The sequence below is a fragment of the Rhincodon typus genome, chromosome 35, assembly GCF_021869965.1.
Source record: "Rhincodon typus isolate 14 chromosome 35, sRhiTyp1.1, whole genome shotgun sequence".
NCBI lineage: Eukaryota > Metazoa > Chordata > Chondrichthyes > Orectolobiformes > Rhincodontidae > Rhincodon > Rhincodon typus.
The window spans coordinates 1,944,082-1,955,450 of record NC_063366.1 but is presented as its reverse complement, the minus strand read 5'-3'; positions in this window follow the sequence as shown (position 1 = coordinate 1,955,450).

Here is an 11,369-nt window from a genome sequence, read left to right as displayed (position 1 = left end):
AAAATATATTCAGATATGAATGTGTAAAAATGAGGAAGGGACCATTCTGGGAGTTGACTTTTTAGAACAATTAGAATCAGCTATTGATGTGGAGACTCAAACAATAGCATGGGGACCCTCCGGCTAGGAGAGGGAAATGAAGAATAGAAGATGCTATATCTCCAGAATAGCGATATTGCAAGTGGCCTGGAACAGTCAAGGAATTTGGAGAGTGATAGCAAGGACCCACTCAGATGCGTGGGCACTTATGGGTGAGGCGATGGCTTCGTGGAATTATCGCTGGACTGTTAATCCAGAGACCCAGATAAAGTTCTGGAGACTTGGGTTCGAATTGCACCAGAACAGATGGTGGAATTTGATTTGGATATTCGTCTTGAATTAGAATCCAATGATGACCAACATTGTCAACTGTCATAAAAATCCATTTGATTCACAAATGTCATTCAGGGAAGGAAAGTGCCATTTTCACCTTGTCTGGCATATATATGTGACTTCAGACCCACAACAATTTGGTTGACTCTGAACTGCCTTGTGGCCTGTTGCCCAATTCGGGATGGGAAATAAGTGCTGACGTAGCGAGCGATGACCTCATCCTGAATGAAGAAAAGAATTATCTCTCGATCCTGTCAAGATCGGCAGCCCTCTCAAACCCCGCATAAACAATATCCCATGAAAACCGAGGCTGAGGAAACAGCAATGCGATAGTAAAAGATTTGGAAAAGCAGTCTGACCGTCAGTATCCTATACTCATTCACCTATTCGACCAGTTAGGAAACCGGATGGCTCATAACACGTCACTATGGATTACACCTTCCGAAGCAAATGTGCCATTAAAAGAGTACACTTTCGTAGCTAATTCCACCACATTTAAGGGATTGAAATCGCAAAAGGATATATTCTCAGTTCTTGATGTTGTGAAAGGGTTCTGGTACATACTTGTGGAATTGGGATCCCAGAATAAACTGGCATTTACCGTCTGAAGAAAACAGCCTACATAGACCCGTTTACCTCAGCGGTTCTACAATAGTCCAGTCATTGATGGAGTTCGTCGAATTGATCTCACCACTGCTGAAAGTACTACCTTGCAGTATGTAGGTAATATCTTGATCGCCTCAGTTGGCGAAAGAGAATATATCCGAATATTAAACTGAGTATTGTGTCAGGTCATCAGGTCGGCCCGATCAGACTTAAAACTAATCCACTAAAAGCAGATTTGGGAAGGCAGGAAGAGACATATGTAAGGCATCAAAACATGAAGGGGATATAACAGTCCCAGCGGAATTAAGTGCCGCGATTTTAAAACTACCGTACCTGTACACCGTGAAGGAGTTAAGGCTAACTTTAAGATTGTTTAAGCACTATGGGGATTTCGCGGAGAATTATCCAGAACCGGCAGAACAGTTAGAAACCCTGATTGGGGAAGGGGTGTTGGTGGCGTGGGGTTTGCGGGTGTGGGGTAAGGAAGCAGTCAAAGGAAGGAATACGTTGGGACCACCAAACGTAGTAAGCCTTTACTTTGTTGAGGCAAACCTTGGCGTCTGCCTCAGTATTAGGACCGCCAAGCGGGTCAAGGTTTCCTCCCACAGTCCTAAGATGTGCAGGCTAAATGAATTGGCCATGGGAAATGTAGGGTTACAGGGACGCGGTGAATCTGGGTTGGATGCCCTTCAGAGGGTCGGTGTGGACTCGATGGGCCAAATGGCCTGCGTCCACGTCGTAGGGATTCTATGACTGATCGTCTTTCAACAGGCAAGGAAGTATTAAGGGCATTTCATCATGTATGTACATAGATGCCCGAAGTAAAGTGAACATAATTGCGGAACTGGGAGTAAAAATTGCTCTTAGGGTGACATGACATCGTAGCATTGACAGAAACGTGACTCAATCCAGAATAGGACTGGTTCTTAACATCACGAGTTATAAGACTTTTAATAGGAACAGGGTGAGTAAAGGGTGTGTCGCGGTCTTCATCGATGATTGTATCATTGCCCTTGAACAAGATGCAGATCCTGAATTAGAATCTACATGTTTGCAGGTGAGAAACAGGAAGGGAGCAATGACTGTTGGTTATTTATTATAGACCTCCAATTAGTGGAGAGAAAGTAAGAAAGAGCATTTCTAAGCAGATTATGGAAATTATACAGGACAAGTAGCGATGTGATAGCTCGTGATTTCAATTAACCAAGGGTAAACTCTTAAAAAGGTAGAGTGCCACCAGAGAGGGGACTGCGCTGGATCTGTTCTTAGGAAATGATGCAGTCCAAGTGGAGAGCGTCCAACTGGGGCAGCATTTGGGAAATAACAATCATATCAAAAAATGCTCAATATTAACGTTGGAAAAGGATAATAATTAGTCAATGATTAAATTCCCAGACTGGAAAAGGACAGAATGTAGTGGTCCAAAGTTTGAACTGGGGTACTTTTTTTTTGGAAACATATTTTGGTGGATAAAACAGTGAATGAAAAATGGGAGAACTTCGAAGTGGAGATGAGTATGGCGCAAACTCTGTACATACGCACAAGAAATAAATACAGCGTACACAAAGCTCGAGTGCCCTCAATGACTTAGGATGCTGATGAGAAATATAGGAAGTAAAGGTGGCATATAACGCATACTAACGTATATGAATAGCAATAACGATCAGGAAGTGTATCTAAGCGTGAGGGCTTAAAGCCAAAATGTCGCATGGAGGTGACAGTTAGGGAGGCACTTAGTGCCCCGCTCCACTCGGAAGGTGGTCGGGATGATGACGTTGACTGGGACATTTTGATGGGAAATCATGGCAGGCTTCAATTAAACAAATAGCGAAATATTTTTCATAAATATCAATAGTGAAAGATTTGTGAAGGATAGATTGGGCCCATAAGGAACAAGCAGTTTAAGCTGCTCACTGAAGCAAAGGAGGTATTAAGTGAATATTTTGCTTCTATCTTTACGAAATTAGAAAATGGTGAAAATGGCCGATAGAACATAAAATGTCGAACAGTACAGCCCAGGAATGGGCCCTTTGGCCCACGATGTTGTGTTGAACATAACGCCAAATTAAACTAATCCCTTCTGCCTGCCCTTGGTCCATATCCCTTCGTTGATTGCATATTCAAATGCTCATCTAAAAGTCCCTTAAATGCCCCTGTCATATCTGCATCAACCACTATCCCTGGCACTTGCCTGCCATATCTCCCTTGAACTCTTCCCTTCTCGCTTTAAATGCATGTCCGCTAATATTAGACATTTCAACTCTGGGAAAAAAGAGATTCCGACCATCAAACCTATCTATGCATCTCCGAATTTTATAGAACATAGAACATAGAACATTACAGCGCAGTACAGGCCCTTCGGCCCTCGATGTTGCGCCGACCTGTGAAACCAATCTGAAGCCCATCTAACCTAAACTATTCCATTATCATCCATATGTTTATCCAATGACCATTTAAATGCCGTTAAAGTTGGCGAGTGTACTATTTTTGCAGGCAGTGCATTCCACGCCCTTACTACTCTCTGAGTTTATAGACTTCTTTCAAGTCTCCCCTCAGCTTCTGCAGCTCCATAGGAAAATATGTGGGTTTTTCTAGCCTCTCCTTATAGCTCAGACCCTCTGATCCAGGCAGCATCCTGGTAAACCTCTTTTGCACCCTCTTCAAAGCCTCCACATCCTTCATATAATGTGGTGACAAGAACTGAATGTAATACTCTAAGTCTGGCCTAACCAAAATCTTATAATTCTGCAATATGACATCGTGACTCTTGTACTCAATTCCCTGAACAGTTAAGGCAAGCATGCCATATGCCTTCTTTACCACCCTATCTACTGTGTGGCTACTTTCAGGGAGCTATGGATTTGAACTCCAATATCCCTCTTTATACTAATGTTGTTCAGGGTTCTGCCATTAGCTGTACTCTTTTCCTTAACATTTGATCTCCAAAGTACACCTCACCTCAGTAAACCATGCTGACTGTCCCGAATTAGACCTTGGTTTTTGCAATATGTGTAAGTCCTATACCTGAGAACTCTCTCCAACAGCTTCCCAGTCACCAGTGAGAGTTACCACTCTACAGTTTCCTGGATTATCCCTATTTCCCTTCTTGAATGGAGGAACAATGTTAACTATTGGCCAGCCCTATTCGCTCTCCTGTGGCTGGCGAGCATGCAAAGATCTTGGTTAAGGCCCCAGCCATCTCCACTGTTGCCTCTCTCAATAACCTGGGTAGATAACATCAGGCCCTGGGGAATTATCCATTTAACGCTCTTCAAAAAACCCCAAACCACTTCTTTTTTGATCTCAAAATATCTTAAGACGTTAGCATGTCCACACACATCTCAGTATCCTGCATATCCTTCCTCAGAGTGAGTAGCGATGTATCATTCAGGATCTCGCCCACATTTTTGTCTCCAAGGGTAATTTCCCTCATTTATCCTTGAGTTGTCCTTCCTTCTCCCCAGTTATCCTCTTGTCTTAAACTATGTATGGAATGCCTTGGCATTCTCTTTAACCCTACTTTTCAAGGTCATTTCATGGCCCCCTAACGCTCCTTATTCCCTCGTTAAGTTATTTCCTTCTTTGGTTATATTCCTCACATATCTGTTGATTTTAGTTTCCTAATTACAAATGCTTCTTTTTTTCCCTTTTGATTAAATTCGCAATCTCGCTCGCTATCCAAAGGTCCTTTACATTGTCTTCCTCGTCCTTCTTCCTTACTTGAACATGCCAGTCCTGAACTCTGATCAATAAGTCTTTAAACAACTCTCACATGTCAAATGTGGAGTTGCCAATAACAGTGCCTTCAAATTAACACACACTAGCTCCTGCATAACACTGACGTAATTGCCCTCCCCCAAATTAGTGCCTTCCCACATGATGTTGAGTTATTTTTAATCATTGCTATCTTAAAAGTTAAGGTGTTGTGATAACTGATTCCAAAGTGCTCTCCCACTGAAACGTCAGTCACCTGGCCAGGCTCATTAACCAATACCAGATCCAGTATGGCCCCACCTCTGGTTGGTCTATCCACATACATTTTTCAAGAAACGCTCTTGGATGCACTTAACAAATACTGCTCCATCTAAACTCTTGCTCTAAAAGATTGATTGCATCCATCTTGTTTTTGAGCTCTACCCACATTGCCTCATTGGATGACCCCTCCAGTATGTCCTCTAAGCACAATTGTGACCTTTTCTCCAATTAGTAATGCAACTCCTCCATGTCTTTTACCTTTCTTTCTATCTCTCTGAAACAACGAAACCCTGGAAAATTGAGCAACCAGTCCTGTTCCTCTTTCAACCAAGTCACTGTAATGGCCATAAATTCATAGTCCCATGTCCTGATCCAGTCTCTAAGCTCATCTGCCATACCTATAATACTCATTTCATTGAAATAAACACACTTCAGCCCACTAGTATCATCGTCTTCATATACCTGTCTCTGTCTGTCCTTCCTTTCTGACATACTGCTCCTAACATCTACCTTTCCCTGAATCCGTCCACTTGCTGACCTAGTGCTCTGGTTTCCAGCCTCCCTGCAACTCTAGTTTAAATCCTCCAGAGTAGCACTAGCAAACGTCCCTGCGGGGATATCGGTCCAGTTAATGACGTGGCCTTTGAGCAACTGAATAGTATTGTGACAGATGAAGAAGAGGTTCCAGAAGGGCTGGCTGCATTCCAGGTAGAGAAGTCGCCAGCACCAAACGGAATTCATCCCAGATCGCTGAGAGAATTAAGGGAGCAAATTATGGAGCCATTGACAGAAAAATTTCCAGGTTTCTCTGTACAGAGGATAAGTTCCGGGGAAATGGAGGATTGCAGATGTGACACCATTGTTTAAAAAAAAGGAGGAAAGATAACATTGGAAACTACTGACCCATAAGCCTGACAAAAATATTCGGAAACTGATGGAGGTCATAACACCGGAGAAGGTAATTATACACACAGTGAAAAAAACAGTTAATACTAGACAGTCAACATGGCATTGTCAGGAGCAGGTCATGCCTGTCAAATTTAATTAATTTCTTGACAAGGTGACAAAAGCAATGGATGAGACTGGTACTGTGGGCATTGTATATTTGGACCTACAGAAAACATTTCATACAAATGCTGCCACATAGCAGATTGGTTAGCAATTAGAAATGGTTGGGATGGATGGATCCCCAGCAGCATGAAATAGAAGTTGGCTGAAAGATAGGAAACAGAGGGTGGGTAGAGACAGGCATTTCTGAGATTGAAAATGTATTGAAGGTGGTGTTGCCTAGGGATCGATGTTGGGACCCTTGTTTCATCTGATTTATATAACCGATTTGGAGTTTTGTATTGAGGGGCAAGTCTCTTTATTTGCAGATGATACTAAGCTAGGGAGGATAATGAATTGTGCTGCTGAACGACATCAGAGAAATATTGACAAGTTGGCCAAATGGGCAGACACCTGTAAAATGAATTTTATTGCAGAGAAATGTTAAGGTAATGCATTTTGATAGAACAAACACGGAAGGACAAGACAGTATGAATGGCACAGCTTTCAGGGTAGTACAAAATCAGATGTCCTCGGTGTTCACATGCATGATTCTCAGAAGGTGGTCCGGCAAGCTGAAACAGTTCTTAAAAGGCTAATGGAATCCTTGAGACATGGAGTGTAAAAGCGAGGAAGTGATGCTGCACCTCTACAAATCACTGGCAGATCACACCTGGAGCATTGTGTTCAGTTCTGGGCACCTTATTTAAGGAAGGATTTTAAAACCGTGGAGATAGTGGAACGAAATTTACTAGAATGATACCATGAATTAAGGATATTGCATGATTAGAGAGACTGTGCTTATTCTTCTTGGAGCAGAGAAGATTAAGAGATAAGTCTAGAGAGGTATTCAAAGTTATGAACAATTTTAATACGGTAAAGAAGGATACTCTGTTTCTATAAGTTGGTATGTCAGTATCGAGGGGTGAAAATTTCATAATTGTCACCAAGAGAGATGGCAATGAGATGAAAAGTCCCTTCACTCAGAGAGTTATTAGGATATGGAATGCACTGCCGAGGAGAATGGCTGAGGCGGATTCCAAAAGGGGCTTCAATAGAGAGGTGGATATATATTTGAATTGATGAAGTTGAGAGCTACGGAGATAGAGCTGGAGAGTGATATTAGGTCGATAGCTCTTTCGAGATTTGGTACAGACACAATGGTTCAAATGGCTCTGTTCTGACCTATCATTCCATGTCTACTGCTTGGGAATTCCACAGGTTTCTGACAAGCAACCTCAGCCAGCACTACTTCAGTGATTGTCTAGGTATTCGAAAATCTTGGCTACTGGGAAAATATGGGTCTCAAGTATATGCCCCTTGGGTTTCCCACCAGTCACCACCCTCCACTTCAAAAAATATTTATCTGTTCCTAATCTCTCTTCTCACTGCTAAACAATTTCTAAGTGACAATAGACAGTCCTTCCCGAGGAAGGCTGAACCGCACAGCCGGATGTACAAGGCCCGAGGACAGTTCGCACTGGGGACGGGTTGAGCCCCACAGCAGAACGCTGTGGGAAAAATAATACGGGGCTCAGAGGTGTCGTTGGTACAAAGTCTACTGGATGGTAATCAGACATTGATCATTAAGATCATCAGAAGGGTTATGAACCTGACACCCTGATATCAGGGCAGAAAGCTTGGTGGAAGGGACACATTAACAATGAACATGAGAAGGGAATTGTAATTCTGACAGCTTTTGTCATAAATTTGACCAATGAGAAACGAGAACAACAAAGGTGGCGGCTCCCAGACATTAGGACTTGAAGCCAAAGGGCCGGATGGTAGTTACAGTTGGGGAGCCAAGGAGTGTCCCACTCTACTTGGAAGGCAGCGAGGAAGATGATATTGACTGGAATGGGTGAGATGATGAAGCCGATGTGTATGGAAATAGGAATGACAATGGGTGGGATGACCCACCACCCTATAAGACTGAGAAGGCAGCAGCTACGGCGCTATTGCAGATCCAAGCTAGAGTTTGGATAGACTACAGGGGGCAACAAAGACATGAGACAGAAACCAACTTGGCACCACTTATTCCAGCTGAATGACAAACGTTGGTGAATGAACTCCCAGTGTTAAAAAATAAATGAAAATAATAGACATTATTGGGAGAAATTGGATGAATTAGCTGAGGCACACAATCGCACTAGTGATGATATACATACCATTACTAAGGTCGAAACGCCCAAAACTGTATGGCAGAACCTACCAGCTCTAATGAAACTCAGTTCTCCCAGTTGACGGCTGATCAGTGACGGCTAGTGTTTAAACATGGACACAGTAGGCAGCGGACAGGCTAAATAGACTAAAATAAACTCAATGACTCAAGGATGAAAGGAAACATTACAGGCTTATGCATACTGGAAATTTGAGGTATATAAGGATCACGGGGGATTAATAAATCCTAATCGTGGTGAAAAAGTATTCTTGAAGATTTTGAACGATGGCATGAAGACCCATTTGACTAAAATTATAAATATGGGACTGCCAGTAGGAGTTAATTGTAACCAAATTTTAAACTGTAGCTTGAGAGCTGAGGCAAACTCAAAAAACATGCCAACATAGTCAAAGTAGCTGTGACGCAGAGAAGATAAGCCGATCTGGAATGTTAAAAGTGCAGCAGGAAAGGGCACATAGTCAGAGAGGAGATAGGTGTTTAAATTGTTCAAGGCCAGGTCATGCTATAAAGGATGGTTGTGGAAAAGAGGAAGGTAAGTAAGAGCAAGGACCCTGGCATCCCAAAGCCAAACCACTCAGACGGGAACACTGGGGATGGTGCCTGCAACATCAGGGTTATGTCCGCCCACAGGGTTATGTTCATCCAGCTCTACACCTTGTTATCTCACATTTGCTGACTAATAAGGATGTCCTTCCGTTCCTCCTTCATGTTTCACCCTCTGTCTCCTCTAGTTTCCAGAGGTTAATTATATCGTCCTCAGTGAAGATAGATCCAAAGTACTTATTCAACTATTCTGCCATATCTTTGTGTCCGTTATAAGTTCACTTGATTCTGACTCTAAGGAACCTACATTTCCGTTCATCAGTCTTCTTCTCTCCACACATCTATAGAAGGTTTTGCAGTTTGTTTGTATGTTGTCTGCATCTAATCTATTTCCCTTTCCAAAATAAACCCTTTGTCCTCCGCTGCTGAATTTTAAATTTACCCCGGTCCTCAGATTTGCTGGATTTTTTCGCTAATTAATACACCGTCTCTTTGGCTTTAAAACTATCCTTGATTCCTTTGTTAGCCATGGTAGAGACACCTTCCCTGTTTTATCCTTATGGCAGACAGGGATGTACAATTTTTGAAGTTCACCCATGTCTGCCATTCCCTATCCACCATCAACCCCTTAAGTGCCAGCTAATTCTAGCCAATGTATGTCTAATTCCATCAAAGTTAGCTTCTGTAAGTTCAGGACCGTAGTTCAGACTTAATTGTGTCATTCTCCATGTTAATGAAGGAATCTACCCTATCATGGCCAATCTTCTCCAAATGATCAAAAAAATGTTGCTAATCAAACCTCACTCATTACACATTACTCTCTCATTACTCAGTCCTGGTTGGTCTCCTGTCTAGTTGCTTCCTCGGCATATTGGTCGAGGAAACCATCCCTCATACATTCCAGGAATTCCTCCTCCCTCGCATTGTTTTGTCAGTCCAATCAATACCAGACTGAAGTCACCCATACTAACAGCACGCATCTCTAATTTCCAGTTTAATGCCATCCCCAAACACACAACTACTGTTTGGTGGTCTTTACACAACTCCCACTAACGTTATTTATTCCTTCGTTGTTCTGTAGCTTCATTCATAAAGAATTTATATCGTTTTTTTCCCCTTTATTCATTCATGGGATGAGGGCATCACTGGTTCGGCAGCATTTATCGCCCATCCCTAATTGCCCAGAGGGCAGTTAAAAGTTAACTACATTGCAGTGGGTCTGGGGTCACATGTAGGCCAAACCAGGTAAGGATGGCAGTTTCCTTCCCTAATGGACATTAGTGAACCAAATGGGTTTTTCTGACAATCGACGATGGATTCATGGTCAACATTAGATTCTTAATTCCAGATATTTATTGAATTCAAATTCCACCATCTGCCATGGTGTGATTCGAGCTCGGGTCCCCAGAACACTATCTGGGTCTCTGGATTAACAGTCCAGCGATAATACCACTAGGCCATCAACTCCCCTATCGTCTAGACTAATGTCCTCCTTAGTATCGTGCTAATCTCCTTCTTAACCAGCAACGCTACTCACCTGCCTTTCATTTCCATTTGTCTTTCATGAATACCCCTGACATTGAGTTATTATCTTTAGTCACTCTGGAACCGGGTCTCCATGAGCCCTATTAATTGTCTGTGCAGTTAATTCATCCACCGTATTACAAATGCTCTTTGCACTGAGACACAGAGCCTTCAGGCTCTTTTTTGACATTTATTGCCCTTTTGGAATTATGATGTAATGTGTGAATAATGGACCCTCTGTTCTCATTGCACTTCGGCCAAGTTTCGTCCCTGAGTGCTGTCGTTCTTCTAACGTAGCATTAATTATTATTTGTAAGGGAATGCCTTCAGAAGAAATGGCCAATTCATTTCAAACAGAAAACAACAATCATAATCAACAGTAAGTATCCCTCTGGTCTTGAACTGAAGAACTAAATTGTGTTACTAGTTTTGTAATTAGATCATCTTGGTTTTTTTTACTTTCATTGTATTTGTGAACATCTATCAATTAAATCAATCTTGTTATAATGTAAAAAAGATATTTTGCTACCAAAGAGTTAGTTCAGTTGACTGGACAACTGGTTTGCTTCTTTTACTGACTTTTTAAATTGGTTTTATACATGTGCGCAGATTATATATCTACACGTACATGCAAAGTAATTTTACAGATTTGTCATGAATTACAGTGATATCTAATGCACTTTTCTACCCTTTTGTTCCATCATTCTCTTCTGTCTAACTCATACCAAACGCTGGCAGGTATGACAAAGAGTTGAGTTTTGAAGGATCATGGAGCAATTGATTTATTTCAAGTTCTATAGATATGAGTTGAATGATTTCTCTGTGGATCACTGAAAGGTCACTTTGGACATTGGACCAGTTTACTTTTAACAAAACATTTCATCTGATTGCTGGACTGAGCTGCTGGAGTTATTTGCCTTTATTTGTAGTACTGCCAGAGAGCATGTTTCTTTTTGAACAGCATTTTGAAGGCAGTTTGTGTGAGTTTGTGCCCAACCTGCTGAAGGGAAGTCCTTGATGAACACAGCAGGCCAAGCAGCATCAGAGGTGCAGGAAGGCTGATGTTTCGGGCCCAGACCCTTCGTCAGATAATCATTTTCTGAAGAAGGGTCTAGGCCCG